This window comes from Lepidothrix coronata, unplaced genomic scaffold (assembly GCF_001604755.1).
Source record: "Lepidothrix coronata isolate B3197 unplaced genomic scaffold, Lepidothrix_coronata-1.0 Scaffold93, whole genome shotgun sequence".
Taxonomy (NCBI): domain Eukaryota; kingdom Metazoa; phylum Chordata; class Aves; order Passeriformes; family Pipridae; genus Lepidothrix; species Lepidothrix coronata.
The window spans coordinates 289496-312101 of record NW_016690273.1 but is presented as its reverse complement, the minus strand read 5'-3'; the positions used below and the strand labels follow the sequence as shown (position 1 = coordinate 312101).

The 22606-nt window shown below is 37.4% G+C and overlaps 1 long non-coding RNA gene across 1 annotated transcript in view; it reads right to left on the bottom strand.

The window, feature by feature from the left end:
• Nucleotides 1-3838, bottom strand: part of LOC108500715 — a 25869-nt gene extending 22031 nt beyond the window's left edge. The window contains exon 1 of the long non-coding RNA XR_001875967.1: nt 3724-3838. This is a non-coding gene — a long non-coding RNA (uncharacterized LOC108500715). The remainder of the gene's footprint in view (nt 1-3723) is intronic.
• Nucleotides 3839-22606: the final 18768 nt, after the last annotated feature.

The following is a 22606-nucleotide window of genomic DNA, read 5'->3' as shown; positions in this document are numbered from 1 at the left end:
TGTCTCATAAACATTTCTCTAAGTACCAATACCAGGTTCTCCTGGGGAGGAGGGCAGAGCTATTTTTTCAGTAGGCCACATCTTTTTTCAGTGGTAGCGTCCTGTCTTTGGCTGGGATGGAGTTAATTATCTTCGTGATAGCTGGTGCAGGGCTGAGTTTTGGATTTCATATGAGAATAAAGTTGGTAAGAGACCAATGTTATGTTTGTTGCTGAGCAGTGCTTACTCTAAGTAAAAGACTTTTCAGTGTCTCATACTCTGTCAGCCTGGAGAAGCTGGGAGGTGGCATGGACAGGACAGTTGACCTGAACTGGCCACAGGGATATCCCAGTACACAATCCTGGAGGGGAGTTGGCTGGAAGGGCTGACTGCTGCTCAGGGGTGCACTGAACAAGTGTGGTGAACAATTGCATTGAGCATCACCTGTTTCTCTTGAGTCTTATTTCTCTCTCTTTCCTTTTCGTTGCTATTACTATTTTTATGTTTTATTTTGTTTCAATTATTTAACAGTTCTACAAAGTTTTACTTTGTTTTGACTTCAGTTCTGCTCCCAGCTGGGGGGACGAGGGGGTTGTTTGGGTAAGTGGGTGTGTGGGGCTCAGTTGATGGCCGGGCTTAAACCATGACAGGTTGGAAGGACCAAGGGCAACCGTGTCCTCCTTCTAGAGGACTTGACTTGTGTGAATGCATGGGTTGATATAATGCTCAGTAGGCCCAGGTGGAAAACCTACAATGTGCCAAACAGAATGCAATATGTGTGTAAAAAGCACCTGGCTGCACAGGCACAGACAGGGTTTGCTGCTGCTGCTGCCACCACTGCTGGTGCTCAACTCAGTGGTAGCCCTTGTCCCCAGCCTCTCCTAATTCCTAGCAGGAATTCCTTTTCGAGTCCAGACAGAAGAGCATCCTTTATATTGCCATTCCTTTTCCCTCCCTGTGCCCAGCATAACAGCCAGACTGAATTGTGCCTGTCCCCTTCCTGGGGACTAACGAGCTCCCCTGCATCAGGATGGAAAATGAAGGGAAAGAGTGGGTTGCTGTCTGAAGGGAGGCTGCTCCACGGGTGGGAGCTGCTGCCCACATGGAGGGAACTTTTATGTGTGTGTGTGTGCAGGCTGCAGCCTCCCACAGGGACAGGAGGTGGGATGCTGCAATCTGTATTCAGTTCCTGCAGGCACCACTCCCAGGCTGCCTGTTTTAGGGGAAATATTTAGAATAACAAAAATAGTCCTGTCCTAAATTAAAGTCATAAAGGACTGATACTTCTGTGACTTAAAATCTGATGTTAGGTGGGATTCAGAGTTGTGAGAGAATGCTGGGTTGTATTCAGGGGCACCAGAGAAGAACCTGGCCTTTTATGCTGCTCATCCAATTCAGTAGTTGGTATATCCTGTGCTATATATATATATACTGTTGATATATGCTTTTACAAATAGTAAATTCCTGGACCTGTGCGACAGCAAGGCAAACAATAAAGGATGTAAGGAGCTAAAATATAGAAGAGGTGCCAGGATTACTCATCCTTCTCCCACTCTCTGTTGGTTATACTTTCCCTTAAAGGTAGAAGCCAATGGTAAATTTTAATGGCTTCTTCCTTCCTATTTTTAGATTTATAGGTAGAACAGACTAGCAAATATTTCTAAGTTTTAGTGCTCACAGAAAGTTCCAAATGAACAGTCCTTGAGAATAAACCCTGTAGCTCAGGCAGGATGTGTATAAGCTTCAGGCCTCTGTGATGTGGTTCAGATCTTTCTGCAGAGCACCAGTAAAAGTATAAATTAATGTTAACAGTTTTATGGTGTAGGCTCTTGCACCTTGAGAACTATGCTAAGATCATTTATTCACCTTATCTGATGTTCTTAATAGTTAAATGGACTGGGTTTTTTTCTTTTAGTGCTTACTAATCCCCTCAATCACTCAGTCCTTCAGCATCAAAAATGACTGTTTTCCTGCAGACTGATAGACTAATGCATTTATTATTCACCATATTCAAGCAAAATGTACAATCTTGATAGATGGTCATGTTTATGAGATTCTACATTTCCAGGTTACCAAACCACACTGTTTGTTTGATTCTCCCTTTCTGTATCACTCTGAAGTGCATGAGATGTGTTACTTTGTTCGTGCATGAAAAAATGCAAGGAGGGTTGGCTGCAGCTACTCAAACAATTCCATCTGAGTTTGTTTGCAGTCAGTGACTGCTATTTTGGGGAGGAAAACTGTTTTCACCTGAACTGAGGGAACATTTTGTGAGGAAAAAAAAATTTTCTATCAAACATTGACTGTTTAAAAAAAAATAAAAATTACTGGGAATTCTTTATATGAGCTTTCATATGACCTTTACTGAGGATGGTTGCTTTTATTGTCATTTCCTTCATCCTGTTGTGCTATACAAACCAAATTTACAGGTGGTGACCCACCTGCCCAGTCAGCATTAGAAATTCCTGGTGGGAAATGCTGTACTATCACATGGGGAAAATCTAATGATAACAAGGACTTGTATTCAAAGATAAAACAAGCCCACAAGTGTGTCAAACTGTGAGAGAGAAAGCATGGATAGCCACGGCAAAAACACAGTATTAGAAGCTCAGTTTAATCGCTTTGAATCATTTAAATGTATAGAGTTTGTTCGTGTGTCTGACCTTGTTGTGATTAATGCTCAGGTCTAGAACTACAAATAATATTCCCCTTTGCTCCACAGGAGGCTTCTTCAGCTTCAGTTTTGGAGGGCATGTGCTTGCCAGTGCATAATTTCTAAGGGGGTGTTGCTTGATCTAGTGCCTTAATCATGCTTCTGGCATTGGGGTCCATCTGCTATTCCGAGAGCATAGGAAAAGAGGCAGGAAGCCAGGTGTCATGTATTAAAGACCTTGTCTCACTTTGGATGACACCTCTGGAATGCAGCGTTTGGCACATTTCTTGCATCAGTAAAAGGGAAACAGGAGAACAGTGTGATCTTCCCATAGCTCATATTGCATCCTGACTTTTGGGAGGACAAACAATTGCTGAGCAGGTGAAGGTGTTAACAGCCCTGCAATTTTTTTTTCCTGTCAAGTGGTTTATTTCAAAATAAGGGAAGCAGTGAAAGTTACCAATTATGCTTATTGTTTGACAAGTACCTGAATCAGTTCCTGAGTCCCTGGAGATGACGTATACCTTTATAAGTGCATAATTTGAATACGGATTTGAAGAATTGCTTCTAGATTTACCAGACGGAAAACTAATTTGTTTGAGTTTATTCTTTCCTCTATAACTTAGGCTCTGGATGCCATATAATTTGTAATAATGAGTCCTTATAACTCTGATGCATTGAGTAAGTAAGCACACATTCATAACTGAGTTTACCTTTTCCACAGTACCCCAGTTCTTTGCACAATCTACACTAAATATGCTCAGATAAACATATGACAAAACCCACCACCCCCAAAGAAAAATAATCCTCCCTTATCCCCCGATCAACAGGTGTCTTTCTAGTGAAATTTTACTTACTGTTTGGCCATAGCCAGAAACAGTGGCCCTGCTTTGTTCAGGGGTAATGGAATAACTCGAAGGCAGTTCGAGTTATTCCATTAGAAAGTAAGGCGAAAATCCGTTTTCTACATCCCGGGAGCCAAATACATGCTGTACACCTTCTACGCTTAATGGTCTATCAGGAAGAATTTCCCAAAGGCAATTCAAATGGTGGAAAAAATTAGAGAGGGGGATAGACAGCAGTTTCCTTACCTAAGTTACAGCCTGCTGGATGTTTCACAGCCAGAAGCTTGGTACTACTGCGATGTATTGCAAACAGCTGGATATTGCTTTCTTTGAAAACTGCCTCTGTAATTAATTTTCCTTCCTAAACACATTTTGTTTAATCATTAAGGGACGAGTTCATTACTCATTTATCCAGATTGCTGAAGCAAAAAGATGGGGCAACTATGCAAAGCTTCAGGTAGCAATATAGTATTTTTTAAATGCCGTAAATCTAAGGAGACACTGTTTAGTCATGGTAGACAAAATTATTAAGGTCTAAAAGGCAACTCTCTCACTTCTATCTCAAATTATTTGTGCTGTTCCAAATACTCTCCAAAAGATATTTTAAGCTACGATGCCTCTATAAATAGTTAAAATGGAAAAAAATCTAAATCCAAAAATCCAACAGTTCTGTGTGATTAATTTTATAGTGCTTTTTCAAATAATGTCTTCTAGCTATCCAAGCACTTTTGAGTAAGAGCTGATGCTTCATTACAAGAATGTACTTTATCTGACTTGCATTTTCATGCTTCAACTTCTATAAAAGCTTACACATTTCTACAACTAAATTCTACGTAAATATTATAATGGCTTTCCATAAACATTTACTAGTTATTATATTCCAAGTACAGTATCTTTAATCAGTAATTTCATGTTGCTCTCTTCATTTGTTTTTCTGATTCTTCTAAGTTCAGTCAGGTGGTGGTGGGTTCACATTGGCTGGCTGGCAGATGCCCATCCAGCTGCTTTCTCATTGCTCCTCCTCAACAGGACAAGGGGCAAAAATGGGATGGAAAAGCCTGTGGCTTGAGTAAAGGACTGGAAGATCACTTACCAAATACCATCATGGGTAAAACAGACTTGACTTAGGGATAGTAGATAGAACTTATTGTCAATTAATATAGATCTGAATGGTGAGAAATAAAGATCAAAAAACCCCATAAAACACTTTCAGCGCACGTATTTTTCTTTCCAGTTCCTTCAGGGAACCTTCACCTACTCTGGTGTGGGGTCCTCCACAGGCTGCAGTGAGGATATATCAGCTCCAGTATCTGGAGCACCTCCTTCCTCTCCTTCTCTCACCTTGGGGCTGAAAGGGTTATTTTTTTCCCCCCTCACTCGGCACACACCAGGCAGGGTTTTGCTCTTTCTTAAGTACGTTTTGCCAGAGGTACAACCACCTTGGCTGATGTTCTCTGTCGTGTCTGGAGGTGAGCCTGTGGTGGAATGGGCTTTGTTCAGCCCTGGGCACTCCCTGGCACCTCCTCACAGAGGCATTTCCTGCAGCCCTCCCAATAACTAACTTGAGACAGACACCCAATATACAAATAATTAATTCAAAGTAAAGATAGGTAATGGTGCTTTGTACAGACATTTCTCCCATTTCCAATTTTCAAACTCTGACAACTCTATGCCAAAGTCTGAGTAACCATGCTGTCCTTTGGCAGTTGCCCATATATTGTTTGCCCCAACACAGACATAAAGTTATTTAAAAAAACCCTGATAACCCTTCTCCATTCTGTGAATATCTTCAGTCCAATAGTTATTCTATTTATTTCAGGAATGAGGGAAGGAGTAGAGAAGAGAGGTTCAAGCTGTTGCCACCCCTGCAGCCCTTCCCAGCCACTGACACCTTTTGCTGCCACACTCTTGGGTCAAAAATGTCACTGGCAGTCCTTATCTCAGGTGGACATAGAGAAAGAGAAGTGAAATGAATTCAGCAGCCATTCTTTGCACCAGTGCAGAGGATGTGTTAGCTTGGCATGGGGTGGTAGCTCCTGTAGTGGGTAACATAATAATTATTAATTAACATATTTTTAATACTTTTTTTTTGGTCAAGTACTGCTGAAATGTACTCAGTTTTCCACTGTTGTCTACAAGCATGGTTTTCCATTCCCCCACACTCGCTTTCCTAAAACTGACAGCAGGTTGATAAGAGACTCTGACCATTTTTACCTATTTGCACTCTTTCCCCTTCTTTTACAATTGCAGATACTTTATTTGGATTCCATGCTTTTGGGAAAGCTTCAAATTAGAAATAAATGGCAAAAATTCCCTCTGTATAATTACCCAGCCTTATTATAATTGCAAAATGCACAATAAGTGCAAGTTATTTAAAACCCTTGCTAGTTAGAGAATATAAAATGTGAAGTTGGAATCTGAAATTAAATTGAAAAATATGTAAGATCCAGTAAAATGCTGTTCTGTATATTTTATGTGACATGTATTTCTGTCAGGAAAAACAGACTGCCCTTTACTCCTCTTTTGCTTGTAGGACATATGATTCCACACTCTGGTGGTGTTATCTCTCAGTCTGCTTTGCTTGTTACTTCTCACAGTAATAATAACATATAGGATTGACATTAGAATAAAATTCCTTATTAAAAAAAAACACACTGAAGCTCTATGAGCCTGAACTCTGTTGAAATCAGTGGAAATACCAAGGGATAAAATTAGTTTGGGTGATATGCAGAGGAAACATTAATTATCAGGAAACCAATAGAAAATGTCTTTATCACTGAAGTTTTTTTCCAATATATTTTACAAGTGAACAGAGTGCCTTTCACAATCAGTATTGCAAAATACCAGATTTATATCTATTATGGATGAGTCAACAATGGAAATGAATGGATTATGCTTCAATTCTGTTTTGCCATAATCTTTCAACCTTACTTAAAAAGATTTGGACTCAGAATGGCTGTTCTTCGTTTTTACACGATTTAATCAAACAAGTAAATTGTGAGGAAATGCCTAAGAGTGAGACAGTCATATTTGGGTGATCACATACAACTCATTTGCATTTTGTAGTGACATGGTTATGCTACTTCAGTGCTAATCTTGGAATTTTTGTGTGCAGTTATGGAAATAAAAAAGAAATCCATTCATTTATTCTTTGAACATTTTCATTACTACTAGCAGTAATTTATCATTCAATGTCCTTAGATGTCACTAAGAATACATATTTGACAAGTTGTCAGTTTAACTAGAACCATGCAATTCATGTACCACTTCAGCCACTGTTGACTTTCTAGTTAAGCCACAGTTCTTTTCGTGTCTGCTTCTCTAAAAATCTGCAGATCAACTTCTTGGTCAAAAAACAGGTTTAGCCTTCAAAACACACAAGTCTTCACTGCTTTATACAGTTTTTCTTGAATCCAACCTCTAAAAAGGAACACTCACCTTGGGATAAAGATATAGGTGATCATATTTCTTAATATCATACCAATGTGTTTCAAGTCATTTTGTACATTTAAATTTTCCCAAAAGATTTTTTTATGTAAAATGATGATTTGTTGAAAATAAAACATTTCTAGGAAATATATAAATTTTGGCAGGTTTTGTTTTCAGATACTGTTTTGACATCGTTAAGGCAAAAGCATTCAATTTAACCATTTTCGAAATGAATTTTTTTTTTCTTGAAGAACAAATTGTTGGTAATTATTTTCATTCAACAACAGTTTTAAAATGCTCTAGTAGACTTTGTGAAGTTGAATCCCAATGAATATTTAGTGTTTATTTGTTTTTTTTTGAGAAGTGTAACATCAGAATTAAGCACTGTATTAATTTCATTCTTGTTTTTTAATAACCTGGTTTTAATTTTGTTTTTCTTCTGAGTGGAGAATAAACATCCCAAAGTCCAATATTTGTCAAACAGATAATTGGATTCCAAGGTGTAGTGTGTGCCTCTTGGTTAAATTTCACTTTTATGAAGACAACTGACTGACAACAACTCCTAATTGGAGGATTCTGCAAGGGTGTGGATGGTATCTGTGAAGGGCAAGAATTTTGACCTTTGTGGAAAGCACTCGTGCGTGTTACTTCATGGTTCAACAGGACAAAACAAAAGTGAGGGCCAATGGGAATAAGAGTGTACTGAAGACCAAGAAAAACACTGTCCAAAGCACGTTGAGTAATTTTCTAACCAAAAGCTCCCCACACAGTCAGGGACGTCGCTTGTTTTATGTAGAGCTGAGCACTTGTTCGCTAAATGCCACTTGATTACTAAATGCTGTGGACAAATTAGTAGCATTTTTGAGAGAAGAAAATAATTAGGGTGACTGGTAGCCATAACACAGCTTTTCTGCACACTCACACGCCTCATCATCTCCTTGCGTCCTGATGTGCTACACGAGCCTCTGCACCTTCAGTTCATTCTTTTGAAGGGTCCAGCTCCTCCTTTCACGTCTTTAATTCCAACATAAGCGAACTTTCCATCTGTGAGGATTAAGATATGACAGATTTGCAGTTTTTTATGCAGATGACAAAAGCTGATGTCTGGTGGGGAAATTCCGTGTGGTCCTTTCGCTGGGCGTGGGGATCGAGTCCCGTGGGATTCGTTTAATTCAGAGGTGAGATACTGACTAAGAGAGATTAAATCTTCTGGAAGATTTCGGTTGCTAAGTTATTTTAAGCATAGGGGTTCCTTCTTTTCCAGTAGGAAAAGTGCATGATAGCTAATTAGGCCCTTAGGGATCAATTTTCAAAACAGTGTGCAGGAAGTGTGAGCACAAACCTTATTTGTTAATGGGTTTTGTGAACATCCCTCCTGCGATTTTTTTTTTAAAATTTAGAACAACAAAACAGCAACCTTATTGGAGAAGCACATTTAAATACATAGAATATGATATCTTTTTCTTCAGGGCTTTAGATAGATGACATACATTAAGACCACAGAGTTTTTCTGTGGTTATTATGCTCTACTTCCTCAAACCTGTAAATGTAATGAAATAATAAAATAATCTCTGTGGGCCTGCAGAAGAAATCAATCTCATGGTTCTTACCTATCTCCTCTTTACTTAAAGGAGGAAAAGCAACAAAACACTAATCCCTAATTTTTGTGATGATAAAACTATTAAAAAATAAAACAAACATTGTGAAATGTAAAGATTATGAAAGGTGTTTAGAATGAAATAACAGAAAGCATACAGAAAGATTCCATAGTAACATTGGATCAAATTCTCCATTTAAACCGTCTGGAAAAGGTTCCTTTTCATTGCATAGGAAAACACAGGAACTGCATGTTATTTTTTTAATAATATTAAATAGGAGGGGGGAAATGTGATTCAAGAAATACGTGGATATTAAAGTATGCTAATGGAAGTGATTATTATCATTTGTAGTAATGTTGAAGGTCATGACTACAAGAAAGGATTTGGAGGTAGGTGGATGCACAGGTGACAAGGCAAAGCTGATTCAGGGGACGTTCAGCTGTAAACTGAGTGCATGGTATATATTTTTTTTTGCAGTTCTCTGCTCCAAGGGGTGGAGGGTAACTCATTTCTGGCCTGGTCAGAACGTGGGCAGATGAGCTCAGGTTTGTTTGCACCTTGACATGTCAGTAAGCCTTAAAAGTCAGCTTGGGGTTCTGAATGCAGGTGACTGGATACTGCTAACACATATTTACATTGAGGAGCAGGCTCATCAAAGCCTGGCTGCAGAAAATGAAAGTTGAATATGCCGTGTACATCTTCATTAACTATGCACTACACATATATCAGTTCTGAAAAGTGTGCAAATCAAGAAGGTGAAAAGAAGGGAAGTAAAAATTTACATTTAAAAGACTTAAGTTTTCATTGTGACCAAAAGAGAGTCCATGCACCAAAGTTCTTATAATTTAAATAAGAAAGAGAAAGGGTGTGACATTCCATTTCTATTTTACTCACAATAAAAGCAAACAACAAATGTAAATGGAGCTTGGGCTTCAGTAGGTCAATGAAGGTTTGACATTGATTTTAGTGGAATCAGGATTCTGCCTTAAATTACTTTCCCATGGATGCAAAAGAAAATTGTAACTTAGAAAATAAATGTAGGTCTGCTGAACACCAAGCTGGTGTCTTATCAGCATGAGTTCTTCAGTCAGTTTTAGGCAGTTGGTGCTGATTATAAAACAATCTAAAGAAATCAGCTCCTTCTGTGCTTTTCAAACTCCAAACATATAATTGTGAAATTCACAGATAATGAACAATCACACAATTCCAACCCACACTTGTTAATAAAAGCTTTTAGTTTCAAATACTTGAAGCTTCTATAAATGACAACAATTTTTGTCCTGAGCAGAAAAAGATCTGTTGTCTTAAATATTTCATTGCTGAAGTGGCATCTATTATCTAGAAAATATTAGATTTCTCAGGGAACATAAAAGATATTTAAAAATATGTGAGCACAGATAATAATTATAAATTGGTGATTTTAATTCTTAATGTTACCGGACAGTAGCCTAATGTGGCAAGATTCATTACAGTAGATATTGTCTTGACCTAAGTGGGCAATTTTTATCTTCAGTGCTCATTTAATGGAATAGTACGATAGTCTCAGGATATTTATATTGTGGTACATGATTGAAAAGTTCAGAATATGTATTTGTTGCAGTTACATTGTTTTATTAATGAATGTTTAAATTCTGGCTTTCAGAATGCCAGTTTTAAATGGTTTGTCATATATGTCTACATTTGATATAACAGGTTACTAAAGTGCTAACTCAAAGGATCATTAACATTAACTAAAAATTATGCGATTAAGTGCTTAATTTAAAATCTTCTGCTTTCAAAGACAAATTTACATCTCACAAATCCCCTACATTTCCAACAAAGACTGTCTAGGATGTCAATTATCATATTGACACCATTAAGTGATGATGTAAGTCTGCACTCCAGTTTAAGGGAGATTCTAATATAAGGAATGATTACTGGAGCTCTAACATTGCCTGGTATCTGAATATATTTATATTTAGCTATGTGTCTTTGTACTTTGATAGCTTTCATATATAATCTTATAATCAGTCTTTTGTTGTCTCTTTTCTGTTTTTACTCCTTGATTGCAAGGACTGAAAGACAATTCCCTCTCTTAGGGGCTGCATGCACAGCCTATAACTGTTGAACTATTTAGGAAAGATAGTCTACATGGAATAATTATTCAATAATATGTCTTCCATGTGGACATTGCTAGTTCAGGAAAAAATATATATATATATCTACCTACCAATTTTGTAACAGCATTGAGTTAAGCTACTAGGAGCTTCTCTCCTTCAAAACTCCTTATAGGGTTGTTGTTGAAGCAATTTAATTTTTTTTCTTATCTTTGCAGAGTAGAGTTGCACCATACACAAGCACTGAAAAAACACTGGCTTCTATTAGATAGGGATGCATTGCAAAGTTTTTCTGGTCTTTTCACACAATTTCATAGCTTACAAATGCATATTTCAATTTAATAGAAACAAGAAATATTTTGATCTTTGGAGCAATTTTCCAATAGATGATATGGGTTTAGTTTCCCCGTTTGCAAATTTGAGATGACTAGTCTTCCTGTGTCTCACCCATTCTCTATGCATATTTTAAATTCTCTGTCCTACAAATGGTTTACAGTGCCCAACAGCATGACCCCTTCACATTCCTCAACATTAACAATAATCCTTTTCCACAGGCCATAGATTTTTTTTAAATTTAATTTAGCCAAGACTTAAATGGATAAAATTTCTCAACTTTTCCGTGCCTTTCTGACTTCTTCTTAAGTTATTTTCAGCATCCTGTCACAGATTCATAGAATCATTTAGGTTGGAAAAGACCTCTAGGATCATGCAGTCCCACTGTTACCCCAGCACCACCGTGTTCACCACTAAATTATGTCCATGAGTGCAACACCTGCATGGATTTTTAATATCTCCAGGGTTGCTGACACCTGACTTAGGGTGCACTCAAAATCCCCTTGTCCAGGTCGTTGATAAAGTTATTAAACAGGACTGGCCCCCAAACTGGGATGCCCCTGGGGAAACACCACTTGTGACCAGCAGCCGGTTGGATGTGACTCTATTCATCACAACCCTGGGCCTGGCCACCCAGCCAATGTTTTAGCCAGTGAGCAGTGCACCTGTCCAAGTCAGGAGAAGCCAATTGCTCCAGGAGAATGCTGTGGGAAAAGGTTTCAAAGGTTTTAGTAAAATCTGGGTAAACAACACCCGTAGCCTCTCCCTCACCCACTAAGCAGGCCACCTTGTTGGTCTTACCCTGCAGGTAACATGGGAGACATCCTCTGTATTTTCCTGTCTCTGACCACCCTGCAGAAAATCTGTCCAGGATCATTATTATTTTCCCTCCTTTTACAAACGTAATTCATCCCCTTCTCCCTTGAGTCAGTATTACTTTACTTCTAACCTTCTGAAAATTAGATGCCAAATCAAGTACCTTACTAACTCATTAAGACCACCAACCAACGAACTTTTTTTCCCCCTACTAGTGTTCCCTTGTGCACATACTAGTTCTTTAACATTTATCTCTGGTCCCTTTGTCTGCTTTCTGTCTTGCCTAAGGTACCCACATCACTTTTACTACCTTTTCCACTATTTTTTGAGGCTTTTCTATCTGACTGTGTATGCCAGAAGGGCAAAACTCCTTTCCTACCACCTTTGCCACCTGCCAGATTTGAGCTGGGTTTTGTACTGTGCTTGTTAAGAACTACTTGATTAGTATTAATGTAGCATAACCAGGCTTTTAAAGACTTTTTCCAGCCTTGAAGGATTTCTCACGTGACCTGTGTACTCTTAAGAGTTCGTAATTTCCTAAAGTGACAATCAAGCTTCCTGTTCCTCTTTGAAGCACTCTTTACAACGACTCTTCAAGTTCCTACTTTGTCTTACAAACATAAGTGCATTAGGAAATGCTGATAAGTGCACTCAGGTACTTGTCTAAAGGTACCAATGTGTGAGTGCTGTGACCGTGTGTGACAGGAAGAGCTGCAGTGAGAAGCTCACCAGGCTGCCCTTACCACTGAAATCCCAGCGTCTTTCAAAGGAATAAATATAATAAAAGGAGCATTAGGACATAACAAATACCGTTTGGGACTACGAGTTTTGAAAGGATGAACAGCTGAATATCAAGTTCAAATTTATCCTCCAAATAAGGTTGGTTTATCACAGGTACACTGTAAGCTGGGCCTAATGTTTATGCATTACGAAAGTCTGGGAAAAACAGGACCCAGAAGCATTAATTTGTAAGGTATTGTAGTGAATGTAGCACCTTGGTGCTGACATGTATTGATTATTTTGCCCTCTGAGGAAAACATCTTTGATCAATTAATTACCTTGCTAGGGTACTCCAGAAATTACAATAATATTTGAATGAAACCTGGTAATTATCATAGGTGAAGACTGCTTTTTTTTTTTTTTTGTCTAGTGACCTCAGAGATCCAATTTCTTGAAACAATGCTAATGTGTTTCTCTCATTAGAGACTTCTGTGGTATACAAAACCAGCAATAAAATCAAGAAGATATGAACAAAAAAAAGTGAAAATTAGTTGAAAGATTTTCCTATGTCAGCTCCTCAGATTTATTGGATGACTGATTGTGGATCCTGAATCTCTATCTTCATTCTCCAATTACATTTACCAGCAATAAAATTATTATCTAGTTGATAAACTGGAGATTCAGAAATAAAACCTAGGTTATATATCTTTTAAAGTAGAGGTAATCTGGGAACCTGAATGCCAAAGTTGCTGTATCTTTCAGGATTGTTTTAATTGTCCTTATGCAACTAGTGGATTTTTCTCTCTGCATGTCTGTTATAGAATGTACTTTTCAAAGATACAGATAAGCTATGCATCCAGTGAAGTACAGTGAAAATTGTATTATTTTTGTTATATATTTGGCACAGAAATACTGTGTGATCTGGAAATATATTTCACTGTTAGAGAATGGTGTATACAAAGGAAAGGAAGAGTGAAGGAGAGATTACTATCTGATCTTTCAGGGAAATAAACTTCTAAAAATATCCCCCCCCCTTTAATTGTCTTTTAAAGTAGCCTCAACAAAGAAAATGCACGTGTTACATTTGTCATACCACGATATGTCTACAGGTATAGTTTGCACCCAAGCTGTGTAAAATGTGAGGTGGATCATCTGAGTTACTGCTCTTATAAAGTTTATTCTGTCTCTGAAGAGATCATGAGGACATTTTAAATTACTAAATGTAATGCATGCACAACTTTGTTACCATTCATCAGTGTAAAATCCTGTGAATACATCACTATGCACGTGCTAAGGTAGATTTTGCTTGATGTTTTTAATGCAGTGGTTAAAAACTTACCATCCTGAAGAATTTTTTTGAATAAGTAACGAGCACAACTGAAATATGGGGCATTAGGGTTTATTTTGGTATTGATTCTACTCTTTCATATGTCAGCTTCTATCAGCATATCCCAAGGCACAGAACTCTGGTAGCATCAAAATCAGAGGAAAAGACTTGAAGAAAGTTGTCTTCACAAAAGATGCTGTCTCATTCTCCAGTTCTTTGATTTAGAGCTGGAAAGCTCATTCCTCAGACTCTTTTTGCCTCCTGGAGGCAGCCTTGAGGGAAAGACAGCTAAAGCACAGAGATGCTTTTCAGAGGAAGAAGTTCCATCTTCATTAGTGTAGCCTTTAAATAAAGGTGACAGCGATGTGGGGTTGTGTGACTTGGGCCAAACGCGCGTGGATCAAAACTTAGATCGTTCTGGTTCGTGTTTAAAGCAAGTTTTGGTGTACAAGGATTAGTTCATTCTCCTAAAGTTCCTCTCCAACAGGGCAAATTGTTCCTGGTGAGTCAAGCAGCTGCCATATTGGTTGCCAGAGGGGTGTGAGGTTTAATAGACATTTTAAATTTTAGATTGCTCTGGCTCTGTGGAGGAGCTCGAGCTGTAAAATAGCGAAATGACAAAAAATGGTGTGAAGTCCTGACGCCTTCACCTGGAAGGATGCAGATAATTGAGTTGGACTGGGTTGCTGGAAGCTTATCATCTCGGTGCACTTTAATGCAAAATTAATATGCAGCCAGAAATTCTTGCATCCTAACAAAACTGTGCACTTTTATAATACCAATCTAAGCATTTCCAAGGAAGCTTTCAAGCGGAATATAACTTGCATGTAAGAAAGATGTTCTGAGGGGGCTAGCACATCATGCAGCATTTTCCAGGCATAAACTTACATACATCTGTTTGAAACATATGCACATCTATCTGAAGATAAAAAATGTGCAACTTAATATAAATTTTAAGGGATTTTAGGGAGTCTGTGTTTGAATAAAAGCTCTTGGCATAGCAGCAAGAATATGCCTAAAGTGTGCCTAAAGATGTTCTCACCCCAAGGGTATATCCCCAAACATCATGGCATTACAGGTTATTCTTGATATGGTCCACAACTGGCCACTGATCCCAAATGACAAAAAGTTACATAAAGTAACATAAGACATAAAGTTACAGAGCTCTAATCTTGCTTAACATGACATGATTTTTATTTGCAAGAATTAATGTATAACGTAGGAAAGACAAAGTAATTAGCTGCTCTTGGGTTTAATTTTGGAAAAGTCATTTAAAACAAACATTTGGACTACTTCAGCATAAAATGAGTATGGGATCAGACTCAGATGTTGAAAGCAATTGTCTTTGTAGAAATTACTCCTTGGATTAATATGAGTAGCTGAAAAATTCTTTGCTTTGTTGTAGGAAAAAGTAAAGTACAATTATTAGAACGCTGTAGTTGTTGCTGTACTGGGGTGATTAATCTGTAGCTGAAGACTTGAAGAATACAGTTAGTTAAGGCTCTTTTCTCACATTTGCATCAGGCAGGCATTGTCAAACGCCTTCAGACTGCGTAGGGGATAAAAGGCAGTGATGGTTTGAAGCTATGTCATGCTAAGTAAACACCCACATGATGGTATGTATGAGAAATATCCTACACAGAGTTCTGGAAATCTTGAGAACATTTTAACAGCTCCTGCAGCTCTGTATATGACAAGATCAAAACCAGGGAACCTGTCACGAGTTGTACCCACACAGCAGTGACTGCACTAGAGTCAAGAGCTACCTGAGCTACCTTTAAACTGTGGGCACTGCTAGAGAAGAATGAAGTTTAAGATGAAGTACTTTACCATGATTTTTAAGGCAGAGAAACATATAAACCCCATGAACAACAGCAGTGTTTTAAATAACTGTCTTGAAGCTAGTTCAGATGTCTTTCATTACACCAGACATAACCAAGTGATGTATATTCAAACAAAATAAAACCCCACCAGAAACAGAGACATTCCCATCGCCTCCTGAGGGAGGGTCTGAAAGAAACAGATTGAATTTCAGACATATGATGAAAAGCTCCATTGATTTTAGTGGGGCTGCTCTAGAAAATTCTAGCTTAAACCAGGTCGAAATTCAGCCCTTTTTTCAGGTGTTCGTTCAACAGAAAAACAGAGGCAAAAAAAATTCGCAGCCGTGGATGAAGGTGGGATGTTTGTTACTGAGGAGGAAGCACATCTGAGAAAGCTCCAAAAAAGGAAACTGTTTTTATAGTGCTTGTATCTGAAAACTCATTCCAAAAATTTTAATATCTTGCAATATTTTTACTAGGGTTTGCCATGTAGGAAAAATCCTCTTTGAGGAATTCCATAGGACTTTGCCATCCACATCAGCCTATCATTTCCTTTTCAATCTGCTTAGTGATGCATTCATCAAAAATTTAGGTGCTGAGATTTTTGTGCAGTCTAGATAGCTGTGAAAAAACTGCTTTGAGATATTTACAGCATAGTGCTCTTAGAGTAAAATGTATGGGAAAAAGCATGAACCACCCTTTTTCAACAACAATAACGTTCCACTTTAGCTATGAAAATCTTGTGATTTTAAAAAAATATAGTGAAGAAAAAGCAACGTCAAATACTGGATTTGTATTTGATATGCAGTTTGCAATGCCAGATCATCCTTTGGTTTTCCCACAAAAGAAAAATATAGACACAATTAAGTATATACATGGTATCAGCATTCATTTAAGAGTAAGTTAAGTGGTTCTGGATCAGGAAATTAGACTATAATGAACTCAATCTGATTTCATTGAGGTAAAAGAAATTTAAACTTGATAACTATTCATAAGAATAATAGGTACTATGTTAGTATTCTGTTTCCCTCGAGGTAAAAGAGCCTTGACAGGACTGTTTCTCTAATTAAAAAGCTGACATGACTGTGTCCTGTAGGATTTTTGGCTTCACTAGAAAATTTGCAGTCATCTGACACATATGTTCTTCTATTCCTGGTGGATGAAGAGGTCTAATTTAGTCTATAGATATACAATTCAATCTCTCCATGGCTCTGTTGGAGTGGAATTTTCTAAACTGTTTTTAAAACAGATTTAAATCAAAACTGTTGGGCACAGGATTTTATAATTCAAGCTACATATTTCTAAAGGAAAATGTCAAGATATTCCATCAGTTTGGAAAAGGGAGCAGCTATGGGATAATCACACACATTGGGTCAGATCTGAACACTCCATAATTGTACAAAGTCCCTTTATTATTGAACAGATTCTAAATTATTTGATGAAGCTGTTGTAAATTGGGTTCTATCTAGACTTGACAGTTAAAAATATTTCTAACTATTTAATTCAATTTTACTCCTCTTTCCAATGAAATGAGACCTATATTGACCTTAAAAGCGGAGGCAGTAAAATATTGAGTGGATTAGCACGTAGACCTGTGGACAGCTATTACAGTATCTACAATTAATTAATTTGGAGTGGAGATCGGTAAGATGTATGTTACAGTTTAAAAATAACTATCAGAACATTTGATTTTAATTCATATCTATGCACAAAACTCTTTCAACCTTAAAATATATGTTAAAAGTCAATATCAGTGTAAATAAAAAGTCCATTAATTTTCTCACTAATTTATATTTCTGTGCTCCCAAGGATGACCTTTCCGTGACTCAAAGCATTTTCTTAGGAGGATGCTGTCTGAAATACAACACATGAAAAATGCTTTCTAGATGATCATCTCTGCTAAACTGATGAACAAACAAGCAAGGAAGAAAATTTCCAAGCATTTTGACAGAAAATTTGAGGCACGTTTGAAGACAAGATATAATTAGAAGGGTCTGACCTTCTGCAAATTGCGAATATTTTCCAAGTATGTAACTTTTATGAAGTCTTATACAGTCAGCTTTAGTTAGAATTTCCCGGTATTATTAATCATCTATCAAAAGCCCCAAGGGCATGACAGAGGAGTTAGTTTTAGCAGCTGAGTTATGGGCTTGCAGGCTTTTCCAGTGGCTGCTCTTCGCACTCTTTTCTCTGTGTCCCCACACTGTTTACCCTTGCTGCTTCTCCAGGATGAGATTCCCAAGGAAATACACAAAGCTGGCAGCAGGGGCTACAGACCCTGGCATTTGTTAGGTGCTGGCTGTTTCCATGAGCTATCTTCAAATATAGATGGAGCACGGGGCGAATTTTATCTCTAGAGCCTTAGGCTGAAAGCCTGAGCTGAATACAGACTGAAATTTTAATTCCACAAGTACACAGTACAAGGAACACTGCACAGGAACACTGCACATTTGCAGTTCATATAATTACATAACCAAGTCTTTGAGAGAGAGCTATAATCTTCATTAACATTAATGCTCACAGCAGAGCTCTAAGGTACCATAGAATTTGGAGGAGGCAAACAATCCAAGAAGCTGCAGGGAAGAAAAGCACCCATTTTCTAAAAGTTGTTTAAGGACTGTATTTATTTTTGATTCTCCTCTCCATTTACCTGCCTCTACTCTTCTGTGTTTAGGTTATCCAGCACTTCTGTGGAAAACTGACTTCCAAGCACTAACTGCTGACCTTCTTGCACTTTCTTTTTCCTCATCTCTTCTCTTTTCGTTACTTTTCCCCAATTCTGCTTTAATTATAAAGACCTCTTACTATCTGGTTCTACTTGTACTAGCAATGCTTTTGACAATGTGTTCTTTTGAGCACCCTTAAGGAATAGCACAGGTGCTTTTTTCTAGCGATGGCTAAAAGTTCATTCCAGTTCATGCAAATAATTGGTTCTTTTTCTCATTAATACCAGTATTTACTGGGTGAAACTTCACTCCACTTAAGTCATCTGACTTCCAGCAGACGCCAAAATGATGTAGTACATCATTTCAGGGACAGAAGAACACAGGAATTTTTTCTATATGTTTTTTTGCATTCCTTTCTGTGCTTCTCTAAATGTGGCAGAGAGCTGAATCAGATTTTGTGTTCCTTTAGACTGATTACACCACAAGATCACATTGCCTTTTATAATATGAAAATCCCCCTGTACTCCATCCTTTAGGGAAGGTAGAAGCAAATATATTATCCAGCAATGTACATTTCAGGTCACACTTAGACCATAACAGAGCTAATAATTTTACATACTTAGAATTATTTGATTGTGTGGGTGTTGATTTTTGGGTTTGTTTATTTGTTTGGTTTTGTTTTTTAGTTCAAGAGGCCCTGGTATATAAATTTTCTAGCAAGGTTTTTTCAGAAATTTCTAAGTCATTTACTACCTAACAGCTAGATCCTTCTAAATATATGTAAGACATAAAACCTATTTTATTGTAGGTTGAAAAGAAAACAGCTTTCCTGTTTAAGATTAAATATTTTCAGAAATATGGTTCCTTCCAGGATGTTCCTTTTTCAGTGGTACAATTGCATTTTCTAGCATATGCATTTTCTCACTTTATACTAGTGTGGAGTCAGAGATTTTACAGCAGGTGTTGGAATGTCCATTTACTAGCATGGACTTTCATAATCATAGGTGACCCTATTTTAAATCATCAGAACTCCTCCTGGGTAGAATTAACCAAACTTCCCTTCCTTGGGAAGCACCAGCGTCTTAAAAATATTTGTTCTGGTCTATCATAGTAAAAGATAATTCATTATATCTCTGTCAGAATAAAATTCTGAGCCTAAGAAAATTTCAGTCTTCCTATCTTATGTGCTGGCATGAAATAGGATACCCAAGTTCTCCAAATCACTCTGGAACATTCAGGATTTTTGGGGGGTTTCTTTTTGGAGGTGGGTGCTGATGGTGTCAAAACCTGAAGAATCAGCCATTACTGAATAGGGAAAATAGACACATCGAAGCCTAATGATCCAGAAATAATTTGTACTAATCTGTTTCACTATTTGGGGTATGTGTTCCAAACTGTCTTGCCAAAAGACCCAAAATATTCTAAAAAAAAAAACCAAGCTAAGCTTGTAATTAATACTGAGTACAGTATTTGCAAGACCACTGTACTTTGAAACTTAATTTGTAATTCTTTGACATTGTTGAGCATGTTCCCTGCTAAGGGCAGCAAAAAAGCCAACTACATGGACCACATTTATTGAGGCAAATCCTTCCTGTCAAGAGAAACGTTAGTCTATACACACTCATGCACCTCAAATTATAATTTGAAAATTTTTCATTAATGAGTTCAGTATTTTCATGGCACCAACTACATTTTTTTCCCCTTTAAAATCAGAATATTAGGCCCTATATATATACTTCAAGATAAGTGAGGATTTTGTGCAGTAGCACATAGGTACTTAAATCCATGGCTATGTTTCCACTGGGGCTCTGATGTTGAACTTCAAACAAGTCTGAACAAGAGAATCAATTAAAGCAAGCTAGAACACAACAATTTGGAAGCTAATCTCGCAGTTTTTATATTTATTTTTTTAATAAAATTTACCCTTTTGGTGTCTTTCCAAACTAGACCTCGGAGGCCTCTAACAGAAGAATCAAGTTCTTCTTATTCCCATTCATTATACATCAGTAATTTAAAAAAATCAGCTTGCTAATAATACCTGGCAATTGGCTGTACTGGTATAAAATCTTGTATTGATGAAGTTTCAGTGTAGCAGACTCAGATTCCATGGCCAACATATTCCCTCAGTGTCCTTACAGAGATTTCTAGAGTAATAGTATAAATTATTTTCTTACAGTTTCCTTGTGTCTCATTTTCCTCAGTATGAGATGACAGAGCTGGATCCTTAAAGATACTTAAATCCCAACTGGTTTCATTAGATACTGAGAGAGCTCCACTGCTCATAGGATGGAATATCCTACCCTATCTTCAAACTGTGGGGTCCATAACTTCCAGGATTCTGAATATAATCCCTAAAGTAAAAAAGACCAACCAACCAACCAACCAAAGAAAACAAACCTGTATCACAAAGTGAATTTGAAGGAGATTCCTAGGCAGCAACATGGAACAAAATGAATTATCAATGAGTTTCTCCTAAATATGTGGTCTCTTAGATGGACAAGTAACATGATGAACAGTAGCAGTATCTCCTGCCACCAACTGGTGCTGTTGCAACGTCACTCTACATTGGCACAGCACAAGGGCTAGAGAATTCCTGTCTTTTTTTTTCTTGTAGCACATCTGTCATGGAGAGAACAGTCAATCCAGCTTCACACTGTGTCTGACAGCCTTGATGCTGCTGCATTTTTTGTGTGCCTGCTCTGATCTCCGAGCTCCTGCCTTGTAATGTCTCACAATAGGCCTGAGCCCTTGCATGAGGAAAGGGATTTTCTGGAGAGCTGCCCCTGTTTAAAGCTGTCCCTCCTTATAAAACTGTTCGTGTCTTTGCTGCCTGAAGGGCACTGTAGCCCTGATTCAGCTCCCAAAGCCAGGAAAGTCCTTGTTGTGACTTTTAACAGGAGTTGAGAAAGTATCTACAGATACTTTTAATGTCAGCTAATCTAAAAGTTGTCTTCCTTTGTATACAAACTGGCAGTGCCTCTGTGTCCTTTGCAGCAGGGAAATGGACAATAGATGCACCCAGGAGCTTGGCTTTGGGAGCACAGCAACAAAGATATAGGGAAAAACTTGTTAGAGTACTTGCCACTGATAGGGCTCTTTGGCTGTGAAGTGGCAATTTCAATAATTTTGAAATTTACCCATAAATATCCTCATCTGTTGGATGTAACATTTGCACTGTGGAAAAGAGACATCATTTCTAAAAATGCAGAAATGTAGTAGGGAAAAAAAAAGAAGAAAAAAATCTATTTCCAGAAATGTTTTCAGCATAATCAGTCTATCAGAGTCTTTCAGCCATAGCAGGTTATCTATTTAATAATCATATCTGGTTATACCCACTTCCTGAATAATAGAGACTATGATTTTCAAACTATTAAAATGATGCATTTTATAGGTTTTTACCTCACTGACTTTAAATGAATTATAACCATATTGAGGAGTTTTTGAATATCTGTCACTAAGGAAGTCTTCAAAATAGATTGTCAGGTAAATTAAAGCGGTAGTAAAGCATCACACCAAGAAGATATTTCTCTTTTAAGAGTGACCACTTTTCAAGTATGTTGAGAGTGCCTTGTATTTGAATTAGATTTTATATGGAGTCAGCTGTCCAAGTGTTCTGCTAATGCAGAGATGATGACCATGTACAAAGACTTTAAAGCAGTCTGTGGCTGAGGCAGACGAGGAACTTCATCTCATTCACTTTGCTCAGCCAACAACAAACACTGTGTATCTACACATCTTATACATGTTGTTTGTTCTCATACACAAGGAGGGATGTCTACTTGTAATATATACACACACATATGTGCATTCATGCACAAACAATTTATGTGGGTACATATAGAAAAAAAGGCCCTGCGTGTGTACATATGTTCTATATGTTATTATTATTATTATTTTATTATTATTATATTATTATATTACATTTTGAGTACTATTCATTTAAAGTGCAGATTATGTATTGTTAAATATATATAGGACAGGCCTGAACATAACAAACTCCCTTCATGCATTGTTCATGAGTTATAACACGAAAAATATTGTCTTTCTATATTGCTAAGAGATAAATATTTTTGACATTAAAAGCTAGAAACGAGAAATAAAAAAAAAAAGTAATTCTAAGTTTAAATATGTAAGATTTGTTTTGGTGATCAGAGAATAGGGTATACAGAAATATTTTTTATAGAAGTTGGGGTTATTTTTATAAGGAATGGAAATTTGTAAAATTAGAAACAGTCTTTCAGTAATGATGAGTTGTTTGATTGTTATGCTGTGCTTCTTAATGCAGAACTTTTCTGCAGTAAAAGGTTAATTAGTTGGGAAA